The 24,005-nt window shown below is 38.1% G+C and overlaps 1 long non-coding RNA gene across 1 annotated transcript in view; it reads left to right on the forward strand.

The window, feature by feature from the left end:
- Window positions 1-24,005, forward strand: part of LOC143675979 (uncharacterized) — an 83,691-nt gene that overhangs the window by 31,823 nt on the left and 27,863 nt on the right. The window contains exons 2-3 of the long non-coding RNA XR_013171729.1: window positions 9,320-9,384; window positions 9,910-10,024. This is a non-coding gene — a long non-coding RNA (uncharacterized LOC143675979). The remainder of the gene's footprint in view (window positions 1-9,319; window positions 9,385-9,909; window positions 10,025-24,005) is intronic.

Consider the following 24,005-nt stretch of genomic DNA (forward strand, 5'->3'; position numbering starts at 1 on the left):
TCCCCACAGGCCTAAATTATTTGCCCTACTATCATTTTTATAGTATTTACTTAACCCATCTATAAAAAAAGACTTTGCTATCTGAAAGAAAGATAAAGCTCAACTTAATCTGTGCAAACACTCTCAAATACTAGTGTAAATGAATGATGCGTATGTATATTTCTAAGGTTTGAAGTGTCTCTAGGTATATGCTAACACATCTTTTAGCTGTAATGACTTTGGGAGAATGATGGAATGTCTTTGGTTTGTAGATGGTGTAATTATTGTGCGAAGAGACTACTTTCTTTTTCACAAAGAAATATTTCTTTGTAGCTTTTAGATTACTAAAGAGGAGTTAAATATGATCCCTGACCTGGTGGTTGTTGGCAGGAAGAGGGAAAAGGAAAGACTAAGATTCAGATAATTATAGGGTGAAAAGATAATATAACACATACTGTTAAGTGGTTCATGGGACTTGATGTATAGCATCCATTTTCCTCGCCCAATTTGAGAAACGAATTGAAAAATAAAACAATGGAGGCAGATTTATTATCCAGCTTTATGAAGAGTTAAGTTGGTATAGGAGATTGTGATTTACATCTGTAGCAATTATCTTTCTAACATTGAACACCGTCTTTCGATGCTTACTTGGTCAGTCCCCGGCTGTCCCCGGCAGGCCCTTTGTATGCACAGTGGTGGGGTCCATGCAGACCATAACAATGTTGAATGTCCTTCCACATGGAATGAAACATCAGGGATAAAGGGATAGAAGATATTGGGTGGGGTAATGGGTAGGTACTTGTAGTTTTTACTCTGTTTACTCTTTAGTTGGAAAATGTTCAGATCTGGGTTTAGGGTATACTTTGTTAAATGAATTGACTGACTGAATGGATAGATGCATGACATCATTATTAAATGATGTCAAAGTTTCCCAAGTCTTGAAGGAATCACCCTCTGTGCTGTGCTTGGCTGTGATCTGTTTCAGCGTTACTACCAAAATCAGAGCAGGAACAGCAGCTCACCACGCTGATGATCTGGGTTGGGCACTAACGTGGATGTTTTTTGGGGGGAAACACAAGTTTGAATGGACAGTCAGTCAGACCCTATGAAAGCAAACCTAGATTTCTCAGACACCAGCCTTAGCTTCTGCTGCTCTTTTTCCCTTAGTCCTGACTGTGACTTGTCATCCACACTCCATAATGCCCTCACTCTCTCAGATAACTGTATAAACTTCTCCAAAAGACTCCTGTACATTGTCTAGTCCCAGGCCCTCTAAGAGGAACATTTTTGAAGTTTATCTAACTGAACCTAAGTCTATCTATATAATCTAATATTTACTGACTTAATGTATATACTAACATAATATTTACTTTCTGGTCCTTTGTAATGTCTAATTAAGCTCAGCCTTCATCATACCAGACTATCCGATTGTTGGTTGGTTGGTTCGTTCATTTTTCATGGGCAGGAACCAGGAAACAAACTCAGGCCTCTGGCACGGCAGGCAAAAACTCTGCCACAGTGTCACCATCGATCATCCTCAGATTGGTTTTTATGAAAGTGAACTGGGTTTCTAGAAAATATGTTGATGGCTGCAATAAAAATACTATTTTTTGGTACTAGAAAGCTGTCCTCAAATCTCAAAATCTGTGGGCACCTATCCATCTAATGTCAGAATTAGAGGGTAGGAGACTTAACAGTCCTAAGGCCAAAAAAAAAAAAAAAAAAAAAGAAATTTGTGTCCATTTCTCATGAATAGAAAAGTTTCTGCTCTTCCTTTAAAATAGGATTGGAAAAGAATTCATTTGCCAAACCAGTGGCCATAAACCATATGTTTGGAACCTGACAAATCTGCTCCATCCAGACCTGGCATAACAGTTGTGATCAGGACTACTTGAGTCTGACTTAATCTACATCATTCTCCAAGATAAATTCATTTTCTTCAGGGACAAGACTAGCAAATTAAATGGAGAGTGTTTTGAATTAGTTAAGTTGGATTTTAAATTGGGGTCTAAGTAGAGATCAGATGCAAAACAAAGGAAAACCAAGACCATAATGCATGAGAAAGGATAGTTTATTACTGCAGGTGCCAGGGAAAGAAGGGTGCCATAATCATGGAGAGCATGATTGGCTCAGGTCATTCAATGGCACATAGCAGAGAAAGAGGGACCCATGAACTTGTGTTTCATTGTGGTCCAGGGATAGAGGTTAGTAGATTTCCTATGGAAGTCAAGGATTGGTTAGTTTAAAGCAAACACATGGAAAAAAAGGTAAAGGGAATTGTGGTCCATGGGTGGTGGGGTTGATTAGCTTGTCATTTGGGACCAGCTGTGGGGTTTGGAGAGGGTGGGTGTGGTGTGGGTGATGGCCACAGATGTGGGTTTGAGCTCTGGGGAAGTTTATGTCCCAAGGCTGGGAAGCTGTTCATTAACTAGGCCAGAGGACAGTTTTGAGGCAAGTGGCTTAGCTGAAGTAAGATGGATGCTGAGGCATGGCAAAATGTTTTTGTGTTTTGTTTTTTTTAATTAGAGAAGTTATGGAGTTATATAATAATCATGGAAAAAATACATGACTCCCATATACTATCCTAATATTAGCACTTTGGATTGGTGTAACTTTGTTACACTTGATAAAAGCACATTTTTATAGTTGTACTATTAACTAAAGTCCATGGTTTAACTTAGGGTTCACTGTGTTGTGCACTCCCATGGATTTTTTAAAAATAATTTTTATTCTGATAACATACATACAACCTAAAATTTCTCTTTGTAATCACATTCAAATAGATAAGTCAGTGCTGATAATCGCACCCACAGTGTTGTGCTGTCATGACCATCATCCATTACCAAAATTTTCCACTGTCCCACATAGAAACTGTACAGTTCAAGCCTTAGCTTCCTGTTTCCTACACCTACCCCATGCCCTGGTAATCTATATTCTAGATTCTGACTCTGTGCATTTGCTTATTCTAATTATTTCAAATCAGTGAGATCATGGTATAATTTTTCTTTTTGTGTCTGGCTTATTTCAATTCATACAACGTAATGTTTTCAAGGTTCATCCATGTTGTCACATGTATCAGAACTTCATTTCTTTTATTGGCTGAATAATATTCCACTGTATGTGTGTATGAATGTATACAAAGTTTTGTTTATCCATTCATCAGTTGATGGATATAGGTTGCTTCTATCTTTTGGCAATTGTGAAGAATGCCACTTTGTTGTTCATGTTTCAGGATTTTCTGTAAATAGGGAAAATTTTACTTTCTCCTTTCCAATTTGGATACCTATTATTTCTTTTTCCTGCTTAATTCCTCTGGCTAGACACTCTAGTACAATGTTGACTAAGAATGGTGACAGTGGATGTCCTTGTCTTCTTTCCTGATCTGAGAGAGAAAACTTCCAGTCTTTCACAATTGTTATGGGTTTTTCATGTATACTTTTTATCATATTGAAGAAATTTTCTTCTATTTCTAGTTTTCAGACTATTTATCAAAAAAGGTGCTAGGTTTTGTCAAATCCTTTTTCTGCATCAATTGAGATGATCGTGTGGTTATTTTCCTTCATTCTGTTAATGTGGTATATTACATTAATTGATTTTCTTATATTGAACCACCCTTGCATAATTGGGATAAATCCTGCCTTGTCATGGTGTATAATTCTTTTAATGTACTATTGGATTTTGTTTTCTAGTATTAAGGTTACATATTTTTGTATCTATATTCATAAAGGCTATTGGTCTGTAATTTTCTTTTCTAGTGGTATCTTTAAATGGCTTTAGTATGAGGGTTATGTTGGCCTCATGAAATAATTAGGGAATATTCCCCCTCCTCAATTTTTTGGAAGATTTTGAGCAGGATTGGTATTAATTATTCTTGGAGTGCTTGATAAAATTCACCTGCAAAGCCATCTGGTCCTGGAGGTTTCTTTGTTGAGAGGTGTTTGATTACTGATTCAATCTCTTTACTAGTCATTGGCCCACTGAGATCTTCAGTTTCTTTTTGAGTCAGTATAAGGATTTTGTGTATTCTAGGAATTTATTCACTTCATCTAGGCTATTTTATTTCTTGATGTGTAGTTGTTCATAGAATACTTTGTAGTCTTTTTTATTTTAATGCAGTCAGTAGTAACATTCCCCTTTTCATTTCTGACTTTAGTCAATTGTGTCCTCTCTTTTTCTTTGTTAATCTAGCTAAAGGTTTGTCAATTTATTGATCTGTTCAAAGGATGAACTTGTGTTTTTGTTGATACTGTTTTTTTTTTTAATTCTCTATTTAATATTTCCACTCTGATATTTATTATTTCCTTCTTTCTGCTTGTTTTGGGTTTAGTTTGATTTTTTTTTTTCTACCAGTTCTTCCAATTTTCAGGTTGGGTCTCTGATTTAAAATATTTCTTCTTTTTTAATGTAAGCATTTAAAGCCATAAATTTCCCCCCTTAACTCTGCCTTTGCTCTATCCCATAAACTTTGGTATGTTATAATCTCATTTGTACTTGCCTCAAGATATTTCCTAATGTCCCTTGTGATTTCCTCTTTAACCCATTGGTTAAGAGTATATTGTTTGATTTCCAAATATTTGTGAATTTTCCATTTTCCTCTCTGTTAATTGATTTCTGGCTTCATTCAGTTGTGGTCAGAGAAGATACATTGTATGATTTTAATATTTTTTAATTTATTGAGACTTGTTTTACGATATAAGGTCTGGTCTATTCTGGAGAATGACCCACGGGCACTAGAGAAGGATGTGTATTCTACTACCGTTGGGGATGTGTTCTATATGTGTTTGCTCCATCTAGTTGCTTTGAGTATCCTTCAAAACTTCTATTTTCTTACTGATCTTCTGTATAGTTGTTCTATCCATTTTTGAAAGTAGTGTATTAAAATCTACTATTCATGTATGTTAGGGCTCTGCTCTTAGGTGCATGTATATTTACAATTACGTCTTCTTTTTGAATTGACCTCATTATCAGTATATCATGACCAAATTTGTGCCTTGTAACAGTTTTTGACTTAAAGTCTTTTATATTTCATATTAGAATAACTACCCTAGCTTTCTTTTGGTTACTATTTGCATGATATATATTTTTTTCCATCCTTTTATTTTTAACCTACTTATGTCTTTGAATTTAAGGTATGTCTCTTATAAACAGCATATGATAGGGTCGTTCTTTTTTATCCCTTCTGCCAATTTCTGCCTTTTGCCTGAAGAGGTTATTCCACTTACATTTAGAATAACTGCTGATAATTTGGAACTTTCTTCTGCCATTTTTATATTTCATCTTTTGTAAGTCTTACGTTTTTTTGACCCTCAATTATTCCATTAATGCCTACATCCATAATCATTTGCTTTCTTTTCTTGCTTTCTTTTTTGTACTGCACCATTTTGCATTCCTTCTCATTTCTTTCTGAATGTTTTACAGGCATTTTTTTTTATGATTACAATGGGATTAACACCGTAACCCAATAATTGAACATACTCAATCTATAACAATTATACTTAATTTGATATCAACTTACATACATTTCCCTATGTCCTTGTGTCTCCCCATCTTTGTGTACTTTTTACAAATTATCTCTTTGTACATTGTATGTATGTTCAAAGCCATAGATTTATCATTGCTTTTTAGTGCATTTGCATTTTAACACCTTAGGAAGGAAAAAGTGGAGTTACAGCCCCAAAATGCAATGCAATAGTACTGGAATTTATAATTCCCAAATTGTCACATTTACTGGATGTTTTATTTCTTTATGCCACTTTGAACCACTGTCTCGTGTCCTTTTCTTTCAGTATGAAAATTCCCTTTAGCATTGCTTATAAGTCAGGTCTAGCGGTGATGACCTCAGCTTCTGTTTATCTCGAAATACCTTAATCTCTCCCACATTTTTAACAGGAAGTCCCAGCAGACACAAAATTTTTGGTTGGTAATTATTTTCTTTCAGCACTTGTGATGGTTAGGTTTTGGTGTCAACTTAGCCAAGTGATGATACCCAGCTCTCTTGTCAGGCAAGCACTGGCCTGACCATTGCTGCAAGGATATTTCATGTCTGGTTGATAAACTGGTATATTAAATCATCAGTCAGTTGATTGCAGCTGTGACTGATTACCTCTGCAATTAGCTAGGGCATGTCTCCCACCAATGAGTAATTCAATCAGTTAAAGACTTTTAAGGAAAAAGAGACTTTCTCACTGCTTCTTCAGCCAGTGAGCGTCTCCAATGGAGTTCATCCAGACCCTTCATCAGAGCTGCTGGCTTCACAACCTGCCCTGCAGATTTTGGATTCTTCCATTCCCATGCTTGCAAGAGAAACCTTTATAAATCTCGTATTTACAGATAACTCCTTTTGGTTCCATTTCTCTAGAGAACCCTGACTAGTAACTAGTACAGCACTTTAAACTTTTTTCACCGCTGACTTCTTGACCCCATGCCATCTTATGAGAAGTCAGCACTTGATCTTATTGGGATTCCCTTGTACATACATGTTGCATTTCTCTTGCAGCTTTCAGCATGCTTTCCTCATCCTTTGCATTTGACCGTTTGATAAATATGTGATGGGGCATAATTTTCTTCATACTTACCCTATTTGGTGTTCTCTGGGCTTCTTGGATATGCATATTTACATTTTTTGCTAAGTTTGGGAAGTTCTGTATCATTATTTCTTTGAATATTCTTTCTGCTCCATTCTCTCTTTGTTCTTCCTCTGGGACCCCTATAATGCATATATTGGTATACTTGATCGTGTCCCAGAGGTCTCTTAGGCCATTTTCACTTTTATAATCCTTTTTTATTTCTGCTCCTCAGAGTGACTCATTTCAATTGTCTTGACTTTGAGTTTGCTAATTCTTTCTCCTGCCTGCTCCAATCTGCTATTGAAACCCTTCTGAGAATTTTTCTTTTCAGTTTTTGTGGCCTTTAACTTCAGTAATTCTGTTTGGTTCCTCTCTAAAATTTATTTCTTTTTAATGAGCCTCTCAAATTGTCCATGCATTGTTTTCTTACTATCCTTTAGTTCTTTCTTGTATTTTCTTTCATGTACTTGAGCATACCGAAAATCATTGTTTAAAAGTCTTTGCCCAGTATGTCCACAGTCACTCTTCCTTTGGGTGGGGCATCATTTCCTGTTCTTTGTTTTTTCTTACAATCTTTAATTGCACACTGTACATTTTAATATTTTAAAATGTTAACTCTGGGATTAAGTTCTTGAGATGCCTGTTTCTTGAATGTCAAGACCTTCTTGAAGGAACGTCCGCCCAAGACAAATGCAAAGTGAAGGGTCCTCCTTGTCTTTTCGGTGCCTGTGTCTTGTCTTGGGTTGTGCCTGCTAGTTGCCTTAGGAGTTCTCTTCTTTACAGAAATTTGAATGCCCCCTTCTATCTCCCAGGAGTCAGTCCTTCTTCCTCTCCCAGTATCCCATTGCCAGACCTAAAGTATAAAGCCTTTGGCCAAGGCTGTCTGCTGAAATTATTTTTTATACTTGCTTTCACTGCTTCAAGTTGCTTTTGTCTCAAGGGCAAATTCAGGTGGGGGTTTGGGGAGCATTTTGGAGAGGAGTTTCCCAAGTCAATCTTTCCCACCCAAACAAGGCCAGGGACCCACAAAGGTAGCACTGGCTGACTTCAAACTTCCCTGAAAAGAGGATGAGGCAGGGGCAGGAAGGATGCCAGGGGCTTCTTCCATGGCTCCCTAAAGCTGTATTTGCCCTGTCCAGCAAATGCAGCCCTTCAGTGGTCCTCCCCAGTTCTGATGAAGCATACTATCTTTAAGTCTCCTCCATTGCCTTTGCCTTTATCCATGGTGTTTTGGACCAGTGGCCACTCTCAGAGATGGGCTGCTCATGATCCAAAATAGCTAGTCAAAAGGTAGATCATGCCTACCTCAGATCTTTGGGAATAGGATTTGTATGTCCCTTTCTACACCAGCAAGCTACACCAGGGGCCAACGCCCTGTGCTGCCTGCTGCAAAAATGGCAGCTGAGTGATGGTAGCTGCTGCATGGAGAGAGCCATTAACTGGTATCTCATGGAATTTATCAACCACTTCCTTCTGCTCTTCCCTGGATACTGCACAGTGTTCTACTGAACTCCAGAATTTCAAAACAGTTGATTGAGATAGTTCCTGCCTGTTTAATAGTTGTTCTGGTGGAAGGACTGATTCCTGGAACTTCCTACTCCACCATATTTCCACAGCTTATAGTGCACAAAAGTTTGGATACTTATAACACAGATAATGACAGGGACCACCACCTCCACATTCTTTAGGTCTTAATGGTGGCCGCAATCACCATACCCCTAGGAGACAAAGTTGTTTTTTTGATTTACTAACCTGGCCAGGAGTGAGGAGTATGGAGGATGGGGTGGGTGGAGACAAGCTTCAGAAGTTTTCATTTGGCTTTCCTAAATATAATTGTGATACCGTAAAATCACGACTTTCAGTAGTTGGGTCTTCCCTGTCCAGTGCTAAACAGAAAAATGAGTCTCTTTGGTGAGAAGGTGAGTTTTAATACAGGTGCACAGTATGTAACTAGGGGAAATCTTTCCAAGACCAGTTTGAAATGAGAAAGGGGACTTGGGTTTTTATAGCCCAAGGAGAAAAACAAATGGCAAGGGTCAAGAGGAAAGCAGAAAATAAGAAAGGGAAAAAAAAAATCTGAATCATAGTTACAGGATTTATTAAAATTGAGTACTGGTCACCTGCTTTTTTTTTTGTTTGGCCAGCACATCCTGTTATCTTATAGGTCCTCCTCTCTTTTTTTTTTTTTTTTTTTTTTTTTTTAAAGGAAAGACAGAGAGAAGGATGGAAGGATAGAAGGAAGGAAGGAAGGAAGAAAGGGAAACATTTTTAAACATTTTCTTGTTTTATTGTATTCTGTTTCTCCGTTTTTGTTACATGGGCTGGGGCCGGGAATCGAACCGAGGTCCTCCGGCATAGCAGGCAAGCACTTTGCCCGCTGAGCCACCGCGGCCCACCCCAGGTCCTCCTCTCTTTACTGACTATCCAGGCATCTCAGATCTTCAAGGCAGGAAGGTGCTGATTTATTAGTCTATATAATATTTTTGGTGCCATCTCATCCTATTTTAGGATGTTATCTCATTCCTGCAAGTAAAGCTGAGAAGTTCTGGTTAATGTAACTAGGAACAGAGAGTAAACTTCTGAGATTATATCAACAGCAAGCTATTCCAGCAAAGGGCTTTAGGCTTTAGATGAATCAAAGCTGCTCTAGTGAAGAGATTATAATAACCATCTTCTAGCTACCAAAGGCTATGCTAAACATTTTTCAGCTAATGAATTATATTGAGCATCTTTCTAATTATCCAACTATCAATTGTTCTTGTTCCATATTCCAGGTACTCAACTTGGGGTTAATACAAATACCAAGTATGTCAATTCCATTTGCACACTAGGATGCTAGGTAAGTATCTATTGGCTGGTCTGCAAACCTAGTGGGCCTGTTGTGAGCTGGGCTTTAGCCAGGATTTCATTTGGTGCATCTACTGTGTGGCAGGTGAAGGGAATGCTGTCCTAGTTGGAGGTGGAGTAGAAATGATTCCTGGCACAAAGTGGAAAGAAGAAGCCCTTGTCTCCTGAATTAGAAGGGAGAAACAGCTGGACATCAGACTTCTCTGAAAACTACCCTAGAAGCCCTCTATCAAATGCTTAACAGCCCTAAATTTCTCATTACTTTTCTTTAGGGAATCAATACCTGCCAGTTCCACTCTTTTTGTAAGCATTGTTCCACCCATGCAGTTCAAATGCCTGAATCATTATGTCTTCAGTACTTTCCAAGGTTACAACCAGTGAAATCTTTAGCAATGGAGTTTCCACTTTGTGCCCTACCTAAGACAACATTCTCTTCACCTGAGAGGCAGTGTGTCAGCTAATCCCAAAGTCCTGTCTTACTGTCTGTTTTCTCCTGGTACCACTTGTGCTATTCCAGGAGTTCCATTAATCCAGATACCAAAATATGGCCAAGAATTTTATTAGGGAAAGGGCAAGTGATTGAGAATGGGACAAAGCCTGGGAAGCCAGAAGGAGTCATCAGATCATAAAAGGCAAGTCTGGAACCAATTGAAGGGAAAGGGGAAAATGGTTGGGTGGAAGCATCTTAGACCAGCATGTACTGATAAAATAGTAGTTTCCCCATTTCACTTAGGAAAGAGACAACATCTATTTGCTATGAAAATTGTTGCTTTGAGGTTCAAATTGCTTGCCATAAACAAAGTAAAGTCAGTGCTGGTAGCAGGTTGAGACTATGTGCTGAGTTTACAGGGCCCTTAACTCATGCTCCATAGCTACTACCATGGCTTAAATCCACGTGGCTAATGATCAACGTGTTCTGTGATGTACTGGGGCTTATGGGAGGAAGCCAGCTAGGACTCTGTCTGATTCTGCTGCTCTTTACTGAAATTATGTGGACAACCAGAAACAAACAAACAAACAATCATAAACATGGCAACACTTGTTTAGTTTTCACCAAATCTAGTGACATGGTTGAGGCAGATTGGCAAGAGAGTGGAGAGGAGCAAAAAGGAATGATTTGTAAATTGCCAACTGTTAAAAGTGTATATTTATTCAAAGCGATTCTATAAGATGGTTCCCAGCAAAACTCAAACTGAAACTTTGTTATCGCTTCTGTTCACCAGAAATTTGGTGAAATGTTAGATTGGTCCTCAGATAGGATTTAACTTAAGTAGGGGAAGGGGCAGGTGCCAAATGGGAATAATAATATGGCATTATAAACACCCAAAGAGGACAGATTCAGATGATCTTGATTGCAACACTTTCCCTCTGATTGAATGACTAGAGCACGTGATTATCATCTATAATATGGACATAATTATGCCTGCTCTGTCCATCTCACTCAGACTATATTCTATAGGGCATTTAGTTATGTAGAAAACAATAACCTCAAACCCAATTTGAGGGTTTTGAGTCAGGGAGTTTGAATTGATAAGGTTATCATTTGTTGCATTTAGTCTTAAAATTGGAAAGTATAGCATTAAAATATAATTCAATGAAGTCTAATTTCCAGGGGCAAATGCAATATACTCTACAAGGGTAGCTTTTTATATTATAGTAACTAAACAAAGGTTAGCACTTAGAATCCTGGTAGAAGGCAATAGATAACACATTTCTCAAAGTAATATATTTGGCAATAAATTTCTTTAACTGAGCCTTGGTGTGGGCTACAGAAAAATGTTTTCAGACTCAACTCTCTGGTGAGGGCTTGATGTATGGGCCCCTCGTTCTGCGAATGAAAGTCATTTCTTTAAGCTTTACTACCAAGAAACAGGTAACGAGGCTAAACTCTAACCATCAATCCCAACCTTGCCAAAGAAATGGAATAGAGACTTGAAGCCCACTTGAGCTTTTGATCAGGTAGGTGTCTATTGAGAAATCCAAACTTTCAGATTAAAAAGTAAATTGGCATCAATTTTTAAAAATGTTTGAGAAGCTGTAAGTTTATAGAAAATCATGCAGCAAATACAGAGTTCCCATATATCACACTACTATTAACACCTTGCATTAGTGTGGGGACATTTGTTTTAATTGATGAAAGAATATAATTAATTGTACTATTAATTATAGTCCATGGTTTACATTAAGGTTTCCTTTTTGTGTTCTATAGTCATATGGCGTTTTTTTTAAAATTTATTCTAGCAACATATACACAACCTGAAACATTTCCCTTTTAAACCATATTCATATATATGTACAGTTCAGAGGTGTTAATTACATTAACAGTTGGCGTCAACTTTTGACAAAACATCCAGCAAACCGATGGTGTTTAATGGTTGATTGGTGTAGGCAGTGCCTCTTTAAAAGGGGATTAAGCTATTCTACATGTAACAACAGGGCATCATATTAAATTAAGTTGAATTTAATGATTTGGTGAGGAGTGGGATCTACCACTGAGGATAAACTAAAATTCTGGTTGCAAGATAGCTTTACCTCAGCTTTATTTCATTAATTGTGACTAATGAGGATGGTTATGGTCAAAGAGGCTAACCAGGACCTGCACAAGGAGAGTTCCAGGTTGTTCAAATTTCGAAATAGTTGCTCTAGGACTGTAGAGCTAGGAAATCAGGGCTCCTGTACATCAATAGTGATCTATGCTACAACTGCATTTCAAGTCAGACCCATGCTGTGAGCAGCCCTGTTCTCAAATCTACTGTCATAAATAATCCAAACAAGTAAGACTGTGGCTACCTACTGGGTTTTGTTGTACTCGGAGATTTTTGAAATTATATAACATTTATACTAGTAAACTCAATCAATTCTCAGGTGGCTTCTTTGATGTTCTATTTTTTGTATTTCCTGGTTATTATAGCCACAATTTTTCTCATTTTGCAGCTCCCTTAGGCGATCCTTATCAAACCAAAAGCAATGCAACAGGAACCATATGTTTATGTTTCTCAATTTTAAACAAACAGGAATGGCTTAAGACTGTTAGTAATTTGATAAGATAAGACAGAGAAGAGCTTCTTGGCAAGTTGGTGCAGATTGTTGCAATTTTTTTCTGTTCGGGAAAAAAATTACACATAATTTTAGAGAGTTCTTCATTGTTCCTTGTACTCAGTTTTAGCTCTTTTGAGATTAATGGATGTTCTAAGGATTAAATAACCTTTTGGACACAACAGGAAATTATGTATGGTGATAATCAAAGAGGGGACATTTAGTGATTCATACAACTGGTGCATAAATTAGGAGGTGGCTGAAATTTCTCCTGAATTTGGCTTACAACATGCAATTCAGTGAGAGTAAATTATGTCTGTGGATACATTTTGTCTGATTTTTTCCAGATAGTTAAAAACAATTATCCCATTGAGAAGTAGTCAGGGGCGGAACAATTCTCTCATCTCTGGTAGTCTATTGATAGGTTTTAGGAGGAAATGGAGCCTACTAGGATTATTAAGTATACAGCAGACATTGAAAATATGCTTCTACTCTTAAGAGACTTGAGAAAGCTAACATGAAAGAGAAAATGATTGAACAAATAAGAGACAATATTATAAAATGCGTATAGACGCGGGTGATTGTAAGATATGGGAGAGTGGGAAATGACTACACCCAAACTAAAGAAAGTCTGATCTTTCGTGAAGCAATGAGTCTTGACCAGGCCTGAGAGAAGTGTTGGCACAATGTTGGTGAAGATATAGGGAAATAATAATATATGTATTTGCTGCTGGTGGGAATTTAATTACACAAATTTCTGGAAGATAATTTGTCAGTGTTGACAAAGGCTGTTTTCCTTCTCTTGACCAAGCTCCCAGCCTTACTCCTCGGAGGTCCCTCCCTACCCCTTCCCCTCCGTTCTAACTACCTTGAAACCAATCTTGAAGCTGTGAGAATGCAAAGAAAAACAAGTCGGACTGCAGGAGAGGAAAAAAAAAAAAAAGGAAAAAAAGACAACTTCAGAACGTAGCTATTCTATATATCAAACCCACCCCTTACCACCCCCACACCCCACATGAGATCCTCAGGTGCCTGCCAGGCCCTAAATGGGTAGTTCCTAATCTCCCTTCACCTCTCTTCCAGCCTGTACAGGCTCCAGGAGATCTAATTCCCACAAAGGCAAACATTCCAAATCTGGTGGTCCTAAACACAGCCTCAGAAATTCCCCACCCTTCCCTGTGGAACCCAGCTGTCCTAAGTGTAACCTCACACACTCGCTCGCCCGCCCCAGTGTCCAAGCCACCTGCAATCATGCAGGGTCTCTCCTCCAACCCTCTCAGGCCTCAGAAAGCTTACTGTCCTTTGTTTCATCAGAGTTCAGTTCTACCTTCTCTCTCTCCTGTTTCAGCAGTCCTGAAAAATTATCCCTTCCTGTTTAACATTGTCTGGTGCAATTTTTTTTTGACAGTTCGAAAACCCTTGAACATATTTTTTCTCATAACCCAGTAATTTCATTTCTCTGAACTTGTCCTAGAGTCATAATTTAGAGATGCTCTTAAGGATGTTTACTGTAGAACTATTTTATGATAATGAGGTACTGGGAACAAATTAAATGTCAGGATTTAGGAGATGGTTAAATCAATTATGGTACATTCATGGAAATCATCACGCTTTGGAGAAAACCAAATGACTTGGAAAAATTCCTAAGTTACCTTAACTTTTTTTTCTTTTAGTTTTTACTGAGAACTCTTCACACACATATAGCCCAACCAAGTAGACAATCAGTAGCTCACAATATCATCACACAGTTCTGTATCAATCACCCTGATCATTTTTAAAGCATTTGCATCACTCCAGAAAAAGAAACGAAAAGAAAAAACTCATATATCCCATACCCCCAACTCCCCCTCACTGACCACCGATATTTCAACCCACCCAATTTTTAACCCTTAATCCCCCACTATTATTTATTTTTTATCCTTATCCTTATTATTATTATTATTATTTTACTCGTCTGTCCATCCCCTGGATAAAAGGAGCATCAGACCCAAGATTTTCACACTCTCACAGTCACATTGCAAAAGCTATATCGGTATACAATCATCTTTAAGAATCAAAGCCACTGGAACACAGCTCAACAGTTTCAGACACTTCCTTCCAGCCACTGCAATACGCCATAAACTAAAAAGGGATATCTATATAATGCATAAGAATAATCTCCAGGATACCCTGACTCTGCTTGATATCTCTCAACCACTGGAACTTTATTTTGTCTCATTTCTCTCTTCCCTCTTTTGGTCAAGAAGGCATTCTCATTCCCATGATGCCAGGTCCCAGCTCATCCATGGGAGTCAGGTTCCACATTGCCAGGGAGATTTATACCTCTGGGAGTCATGTCCCACGTAGGAGGGAGGGTAGTGAGTCCATTTGCTGAGTTGGCTTAGAGAGGGAGGCCACATCTGAGCCACAAAAGAGGTTCTCTGGGGAGTGACTTATAGGCATAATTATCAGTAAGCTTAGCTTCTCATTTGCAGGAATAAACTTCATAGGGGCAAGCCCCAAGATTGAAAACTCAGCCTTTTCTATTGGTTGTCCCCACTGCTTGTAAGAATATCAGGAGTTCCCCAGATGGGGAAGTTGAATATTTCTTCCTTTCTCCCCAGTCTCCCGAGGGTACTTTGGAAATACTTTTTTATTCTTTGCCCAAATTACAAATTACCCTGGGGTGTATTGGGGCATCACACTAACCCATACAAACCAACAAGATATCACACCCTATTCAAGATTATTTTAAGACTTGAAACAGGTTAGAAATTGTTGAGTTATATCCCAAAGTTTGTCAATGAAAAAGTATGGAAAAAAGATTGATGGCTATATACTAAAATGGTAAAGAGCGGAAAGTGGTGATGGATTATTTTAATGTTCTTTATATCTCACTTCCCTAAGTTTCTCAATAAATGTCTTCTACTTTTATAACTAATATTTAAGAAAATTATATGTATAGGGGGGAAAGGAAATACATATTTGATGGGAAGAAATTGGTTAAGTTGCAGGAAATCATTACCAAGAAGGAATACTTGAGAAGGGCATTCAAGGCAAAATGAAAACCACTTTCACGGAAACCGCGAAGTAAGGCTGAGGCTAGATAGCAGTAGGTACAGTGGATGGAACACCTGGAATACCAGGCTCAAGAAATTAAGTTGGGAAGCTGCCCTAGAATCTTACACAGGCAAATATGGTAATAGAACCACACTTTGGAATGGTTGCTTCTGGAGTGGTATACTATGACAATGTCAATAGAAAATGTATTCAGATTGAGTGGTTACTGATCACGGGGTAATACACTATATAAATGGAGTACATAACTGAAATAAGTAATTTATCCTTGTTTTGGAAATTGACAGCAACAGTAGCATATGCTGTCCATATTCATCGATACATTGGATTTTTTAAAGCCGAGTAGAAAGTGAAAGTTTCATTCTGTCCTGATTTGTTTCTCCCTTCTCCAACTCAGCAGGGATAACAGTTGACTCTCTAGTGGGTGTGTTTCTGGTCTTCTTATATGATCATTCAAAAGGTGCCCCTCCCTCCTTCCTTCTCTTCCTCCTTTCCTTTCTCCTTCCCTTGTGTCTTTCTTTAATTCTTCTCCATACAAAATGGAATAGCACTATAGATATTTTTTCCGTAACATGCCTGCCTTTTTGCTCATAAGATGAGGCATTTTCCAGATCATACATAATATCTACAGAGGTCTTTTTGTAATTGAACTCTGACACATTTTCTACTGCATCATAATTTGTTATCAAAATCAATTCAAATTGGGAACCATTCCAGTTTTGCTCAGAAAGCTTAATATCATGTTCCAAATGACCCAGCTCATAAATACTGGGCTTGGGTTAACATAAGTGACCTTCTGACTCAAGCAAATGTTCATTCTGGTTTACCAGCTGCTTTCTTGCACCTTTGTGAGAGTTAATGTACTAGGTCCTGTCTTAGCACTAAATTTTATAAAAGAAGTATATATGAGTAAACTGGAGAACAACTACTAAAGAACTAGAAACAGTACAGAACAGCTCCCAGAGCCACGACAGAGACCAGACACACAGCGTACCCCATTCTGGACCGGCTGGACCGGCTAAGAGACTCCGCTGCGGTGAGGTCCCTGAGAGGCGCGCGCTTCCCTGGGCCGCGGTGGCTGGCGGCCAGAGCCCCTCCCTCCCTCCTTCCCGGGCCTGCTGGGAGCTTTGGATTGGCGGTTCCCCAAGCCATGGCAGCCGGCACCCCTCCCCCACGCGCGGCTTCCCAGGCCAGCTGGGAGCCTCGGATCAGCGGTTCCCCAAGCCATGGCGGCCCTCCCACACGCAGCTTCCTGGGCCGGCTGGGAGATTTGGATCGGCGGTTCCCCAAGCCGTGGCGGCTGGCGCCCCTCCCCCATGCGCGGCTTCCCAGGCCGGCTGGGAGCCTCGGAACAGCGGTTCCCCAAGCCGTGGTGGCTGGCGACCACAGCCCCTTCCACACACGTGGCTTCCCGGGCCGGCTGGGAGCATCGGAACAACGGTTCCCCAAGCCGTGGCGGCTGGCGCCCTTCCTCCACAGGCGACTTCCCGGAGGGAAAGGAAAGAGTCTCCAACAGTAGTAGAGACTGAGCCCAACCTAACACCAATAGTGGCATTAATGAACAACTTCTGACTACTAAAAATAGGCCCTCAACTCAGGCGAAACTGATCAAGGCAGAAGTCGCCAATTGGGCTAACTGAAAAAGAGGAAAGGGGATGAAACAGAGCCTTCTGTGGCTGTTTCTATGGAGGCTTCGTTGCCTCTGGGCTCAGCGCTGGGATTACACAGGTTGCAACTGCCCCAAATACAGAAACAGGCTGCTTTCAGGACTCTCTACCACCTGAACCTTCCCCGCGGGAGGGGTGAAACGCAACTCAGGTGGAATCCCTCTCTCAAGGAATTCAGATCCCAGGACTTCACAAATTGAAGCCATTAAAACCAACCTACAACCTTTCCTCTGTCTCCACCACACACCCAGCAGCAAGAGTCTTCCAAAGTTAAAGGAGCCACAACATCTTTTGCTGGTGGGACCCGCAGACAGACAAGCACCACATACTGGGCAGGATAAGAAAAACAGAGCCCAGAGACTTCACAGGAAAGTCTTTCAACCTGCTGGGTCCCACACTCAGGGAAATCTGATTAAATGCCCAGATGCCAATAAAAAATAACAAATCACACCAGGAAAATTGAAGATATGGCCCAGTCAAAGGAACAAACCAATAGCTCAAATGAGATACAGGATCTGAAACAACTAATTCTGAATATACGAACAGAAATGGAAAACCTCTTCAAAAACCAAATCAATAAATTGAGGGAGGACATGAAGAAGGCATGGGCTGAACAAAAAGAAGAAATGGAAAGTCTGAAAAAACAAATCACAGAACTTATGGGATTGAAAGACACAGTAGAAGAGATGAAAAAAAACAATGGAAACCTACAATGGTAGATTTAAAGAGACAGAGGCTAGAATTAGTGAACTGGAGGATGGAACATCTGAAATCCAAAAAGAAACAGAAACTATAGGGAAAAGAATGGAAAAATTTGAGCAGGGGCTCAGGGAATTGAATGATAATATGAAGCGCACAAATATACGTGTTGTGGGTGTCCCAGAAGGAGAAGAGAAGGGAAAAGGAGGAGAAAAACTAATGGAAGAAATTATCACTGAAAATTTCCCAACTCTTATGAAAGACCTAAAATTACAGATCCAAGAAGTGCAGCGCACCCCAAAGAGATTAGACCCAAATAGGCGTTCTCCAAGACACTTACTAGTTAGAATGTCAGAGGTCAAAGAGAAAGAGAGGATCTTGAAAGCAGCAAGAGAAAAACAATCCATCACATACAAGGGAAACCCAATAAGACTATATGTAGATTTCTCAGCAGAAACCATGGAAGCTAGAAGACAGTGGGATGACATATTTAAATTACTAAAAGAGAAAAACTGCCAACCAAGACTTCTATATCCAGCAAAATTGTCCTTCAAAAATGAGGGAGAAATTAAAACATTTTCAGACAAAAAGTCACTGAGAGAATTTGTGACCAAGAGACCAGCTCTGCAAGAAATACTAAAGGGAGCACTAGAGTCAGATATATGAGTAAACTGGGTTCCTTCATGAGTTAACATGTTATAGAGTAGAGAAAAAAATGGGAAGGCTCCACACTGTAAAAACAACTTTACCAACCTCTTTGTATTTCCTTGGTTTACCAGATTCCACCTTATGGTTAATAAAGGAGAGAAGCCATCCTGTAGCTATTAAGACATTGCTGCATTGTATGTTTCATGGTGTGCAAATACCTGTGGCCAAAGAGGAGAATGGACTCTGTGGATCAAAGTCTCATAAAAGAATAAAGCAAAAATAACCAATGTTCTAGCAAGTTTTCAGAGGAACTGTGCACAAATTCATGGCTTAGAGCAAATTTATCATGCTGCTCCTGGGAGATCTTAATTCTATCATTGACCCAAAATAAGACAGTAAATCAATTCACAACATCAACATGATGAATTCACCATTACTCTGTCAGGAATTTGTAATTTATACCTTCAGAGTACTACCTGAGATTTACTTCTCACCTTCTTGGTGGGCCACGTTAGTGTTTTGTCCAAAACAATGGGTGATTTGGGAAGTTAAATCATGTGTCCAAAAATTCATAGACACTCTGCATGGCAGAAAACAGTTGTTTGCCAAATGTATTAAATCTGACTTCACTCTTTGTAAACATTCCTTTACCCAGGTCTATCTAAGAAAAACTGAATCACAATATCTGCTTCACACAACGGATTTTATTCTTGTAGAGAGAAAGGCATTTCCCACGTTAAAACCTATCCTATTTCACCAACTATTCTCACTTGGTTCTGGTTTGCCCTAATCCTCTCCTTAGCTAGTGAGCAGTGTTCCCTGGGACTCTCTGCTCGATCTATCAGTAGAGACATCCAGGAGAGCCATGCAGTCCTTGTACTTGGGTTGCTTACAATTTACTTTGGAGAAAAGCACAAAAGCATGATTAGAGAGCACGTTTATAGAACTATGTACCAACAAACATGAATAATTGTGGAACAACCTGCCTTTTTTTCTCCTTTCCTAGGACTTTAGGGAAAGGTAAATAAATGGGCTGTATAACCCAGAGTGTTGATAAATAACCTGGGTATTATGAATCATGATTTATAACGAATGTTCCAGGAACAGATTTCAGGCAAAGTGGAGAAAGTGTTCATTAAGGACGTTCAACTTCACAGGCAGCTACAGTCCACAACATTATATCTCTCTGCATAAGCTTTGGCATCACTTTAAGAAGTATTTCTAAGAGTTTAAGCATTGAGTAACTTTGTTTTCTGGATGCCCTTGGTGGATAAATTTGCTGCAGAAGACCTCTAAGAAATGTGCGGTTTGCATAGAAACTTTGTCTTTTCTTTGAAGATTGGTTTATCAGACACCAATAGTAATTTTAATAAGGATTTCTAAGAAAGAAGTAAATTAAGTAGGAGCCCAGTTATTAACAATGTCATATGTTTGATAGAAAATATGTGAAGATTAAAATTTTAAAAATCCAAACTCGGATAATGAAATTGTAGCATTCAACAGTCTTTCAAAGAAAGAATGGAAATATTCCTTGTAAACCAACCTTTGTCATGAGTTCCACCCCAGGTCAAACAGGATTGACTAACTTGTCTGAAATGGAACTTTCAGTTCTGATTCAATTGGATGAACACCAAATTTCTATCTGGTTCGCATTGAAAAGTAATTTTCCTTTAAAAAGCAAGGACAATGAAGAATACAGAATTTGAAGGAAATTCAGTACATTAACTGGAGATTTCTGCTACTGCAGAACTTTGTTCAATAATATAAGCATATAAATATATCTAGAAATGCATATGTATACATGTATACATATATATATGGACATAAACCTCTGAAGAAGTGGTGAATTATCGTTCTCAAAAAAATGCTTTGTGGCAATTTCTGTCTTTAAATTTGAACTTCTTTCACATTTCTTAGTTTTACAAATGCTGCCATTTCTTGAGAATTGGGCACTGTATTGGGTCTCGTGGGAGATACGGAAATAGTATGATCTTTCAATAAGCACTTCCAATCTATATGGGCTATAGGGGTGGACAATATATTCGTTTTTTAACTTTTAATTTATTTGTAAGTGTAAAACGACAAATCTCACTCATTGCCAAATGAATGATCCAGACAGTGAGTCTAGTAGCAGAGTCAATTAATTATCTCAACAAACGTAAATTAATTGTTTTAAACTGCCTTTTCATTTCAGGCCCTGTTGTAAGTGTTTGGGAATTTTGCAGGGAGCATGACAAACAGGGGCTTGTTTACAGCCCATCTCTGCTTATATTCTAATGAGTGGAGATGGGCTGTAAACAAGTAAAGAAACAAAAAAACCAAGGTGATTTCAGTTTATTTTTGCATTTCTTGTAACCACGATTACCCCGGAGCCCAAACGGAGTCTGATACAGATTAGGGATTCTCTCTTGGTCTTTCTTCTTCTCTCAAAATATCTACATATGTATTTGTGTGTGTATTTAAATATACAGATATAAATAAAATGAAAGACTCCTCATATATTAGAGCCTCATAATTTCATTTCTGTGAAAACTACCAACAATCTCTTTAAGAAACACATAGCAGCAAAGCATTTTAACAACTACTACAGTAAATAATTTGTGTGGGAAGAATCTGAACTAAACAGAAAAGTAAGTTTCAGGTAAATTAGAGGAGAGTAATTAAAACAATATCATGGGAAATGTAAATGATTCACAAGGAAATACCAGACAGGGGGTATATACAAACCATTTAAAACCAAAATGTATCTTATAGGCAGTGACCCAGAAAAAGTTCTGCAATGCCACCTCTGAAATATATTGAATTTCCATATAGGCCTGATTCAGATTGGGAAATCACAATTTGTCTGGACAAAACCATACCTTAATTGCTTTATCGTAATAGTAGCCCAGGACATGGACCAGTTGCATCCCCCTTTTTCTGCTTTGGAAGCGTCTTGACTATTGTTAGCTCTTTGTTGTTCCTTAAACATCAAACAATTAGTTTGCCAAGTCCCTCAAGACACCAGGTTGAGATTTTTATTGGAATTACATTAAATTCATAGATTGATCTGTGGAAAAGTGACATCTTTAGAAAGTTGAGTTTTCCTAACTATGGGTGTGGCATATTTTTTTCCATTTGTTTAGATTGTCTTTAGGTTGTTCATTTTTCAATGAGGTTTGATCGTTTCCTTCATACAAGTTTTGCAAATATTTTTAGATTTATTTCTAGGCACCTTATACTTTCGCTGTTATTATAAATGGTATCATGTATTTTCAAAAATGTTTTCTTACTCTGTTGCTGTGTATGATACTGCAATTTTGGGGTTATATTGATCATGTATCCATTTGTTGTGTTAAATTATCTTATAAATACTAATTTGTGAAAAATTTTAGGTGGGATATTAGACAAATATGTCACCTATGAAAATGACAGTCTAGTTTCATTCTTTCTCATCTTTCTTTTTTAGCTTTTTAAAATTTTTTATTGAACTGACAAAACCTCCATAACAATGTCAAATAGAAGCAGTGGGAACAGGCATCCTTGGCTCATTTGTGATTCTAAAGGGAATTTCTAAAGTTTCACCAATAAAATTGATGATAGTTGTACTAGTTACCATTTCTGAGGTTTGGAAGGTTTCCTAGTTTTCTTAATTTGTTATGATTATTTAGCATGGTTGTTTATTGAGTTTAATGAAATGATTTTTCTGCGTCCATTGAAATGACCTTATGGTTTTCCAGTTTTAATCTGTTGATACAGGGAATTGCATCTATAGATTTTTCTAATGTTAAGCCACCCATTTTTCCTGGGATGATCCAAACTGTTTCGGATTTGGTTTGCAAATATTTTGTTTTGATTTTTGCATCTTTGTTTGTCAGTAAAGTCAGCTTGTAATTTTTCTTCCTGACACTATCCTCATTTGATTTGGAAAACATGGATCTGCTGAATTCATAGAATTAATTGAGGAGTAATTTCTTTTTTTCTGTCCTTTGGACAACTTTCAAAAGATAGAAATTATCTAGTAGTTGAAAGTTTGATAGTACTCATATGTTAAACCATCTGAGTGGGCTTTTTGTTTTTCTTGTTTATGAAGGGGATTTAAGTTGATGATTGCAATTATATATGCTTAGAGGGATCTTCAGGAATTTTCTCTCTCTCGTGTGTGTGTGTGTGTGTGTGTGTGTGTGTGTGTGGTTGTTTTGGTAATAAAAATTTGAGAACTTATCCATTTTCTTAGTGTTTTCAAATATATTGGCAGATTTTCCACCCTATTCTTGCAATATATTTGTTACCTTTGCCATGTTGATAGTTCTATTCTTTATTTTGGGGCTTTCTTTTCTTATGAGGAAATGTGGGTGGACACCAGCAGTGTCTGTCATTGCCACTGTCTTCCTATAAACACTACTGATTTTCCTCTCTCCTCCATGGCACCTCCTTCTCAGTTACCTCTGTTGAGTTGTCCTCGTTTCCTCCACTTTTTAACTTGGCATGAGAACTGCAGCGCTCAGCTCCTGCATCTCTTCCTTTCTAGTTATACTGGCTCCTTGGTTGACCTCATTTAATCTCATGAATTAAAGTATTGTCTATGTACAACTATTCCCAAAGTTGGGTCTCCAGCCCTGGCTTCTCCTCCGAATTTCAGACATATATATTCAATGGCTTACTATTGATCATCTCCACTTGGAAATAGTAACTGGTATTGCCAGGTACTCAACTGGGCTCAGTTGCTCAGTCTAAAACCTAAGGATCATTTTTGACTTATCTTCCTAAAACCAGTGGATCATTTTTTACTTCTCTTTCTTTCTCACCTCCCTCTTAAAATCCATTGGCAAATCATGTTGGCTTTACTTTAAACATATATCCAGATCTTCGCCACTTTAATGCTTCCATCCCATCTTGTATCATCTGGATTATTTAGATCCTCTTTTTTTTCTTTACAAATGAAACGTTGCTTTTGCTCTTTTAGATTTTTTATTACATTTTGACCATTATATAAATTGAGTCCAAAGAAAATAGAGAAATTTGTAAAATTACAGTGCTTTGGATTTTAAATACACCATTGCAAATGGCATTAAAATTGCAAAAACAAAAAGACACACACTAAATGTAAAATACAAATAGATAAATTGAAGAACAGTTTAATTTGTTCTACCAGTAATTTGTAGAAAGAACAAAAAAGAAGAAAATTACCAAATAATAGTCAATTCTGTTCATTTATTCAACTCTTTTTACAGTTTCTGTATGGGGTAATGCTGACTTTCTTCAGAGCTCTAACTCTGAGTCTCGGCTGTCACACAAATACCTGAAATTCTAGGGAACTATCAGGTTATGTATAAATAGCTCAGCATCTCAGAATTTAGAAATAAGAGTTTCAGTCCCGAATAAATGTGACTACTGTAAGAGCTTACAATCTAGGATCCTTTGCAATAGGTCCCATCCTGATAACCCGTGCTCTAGACTTCAATTCTCAGAATTTGTATATTATAGATAGTCCATGTGGGTCAGGCATGATACTATTTGTCTTTTT

This window comes from Tamandua tetradactyla, chromosome 3 (genome assembly GCF_023851605.1).
Source record: "Tamandua tetradactyla isolate mTamTet1 chromosome 3, mTamTet1.pri, whole genome shotgun sequence".
Taxonomy (NCBI): domain Eukaryota; kingdom Metazoa; phylum Chordata; class Mammalia; order Pilosa; family Myrmecophagidae; genus Tamandua; species Tamandua tetradactyla.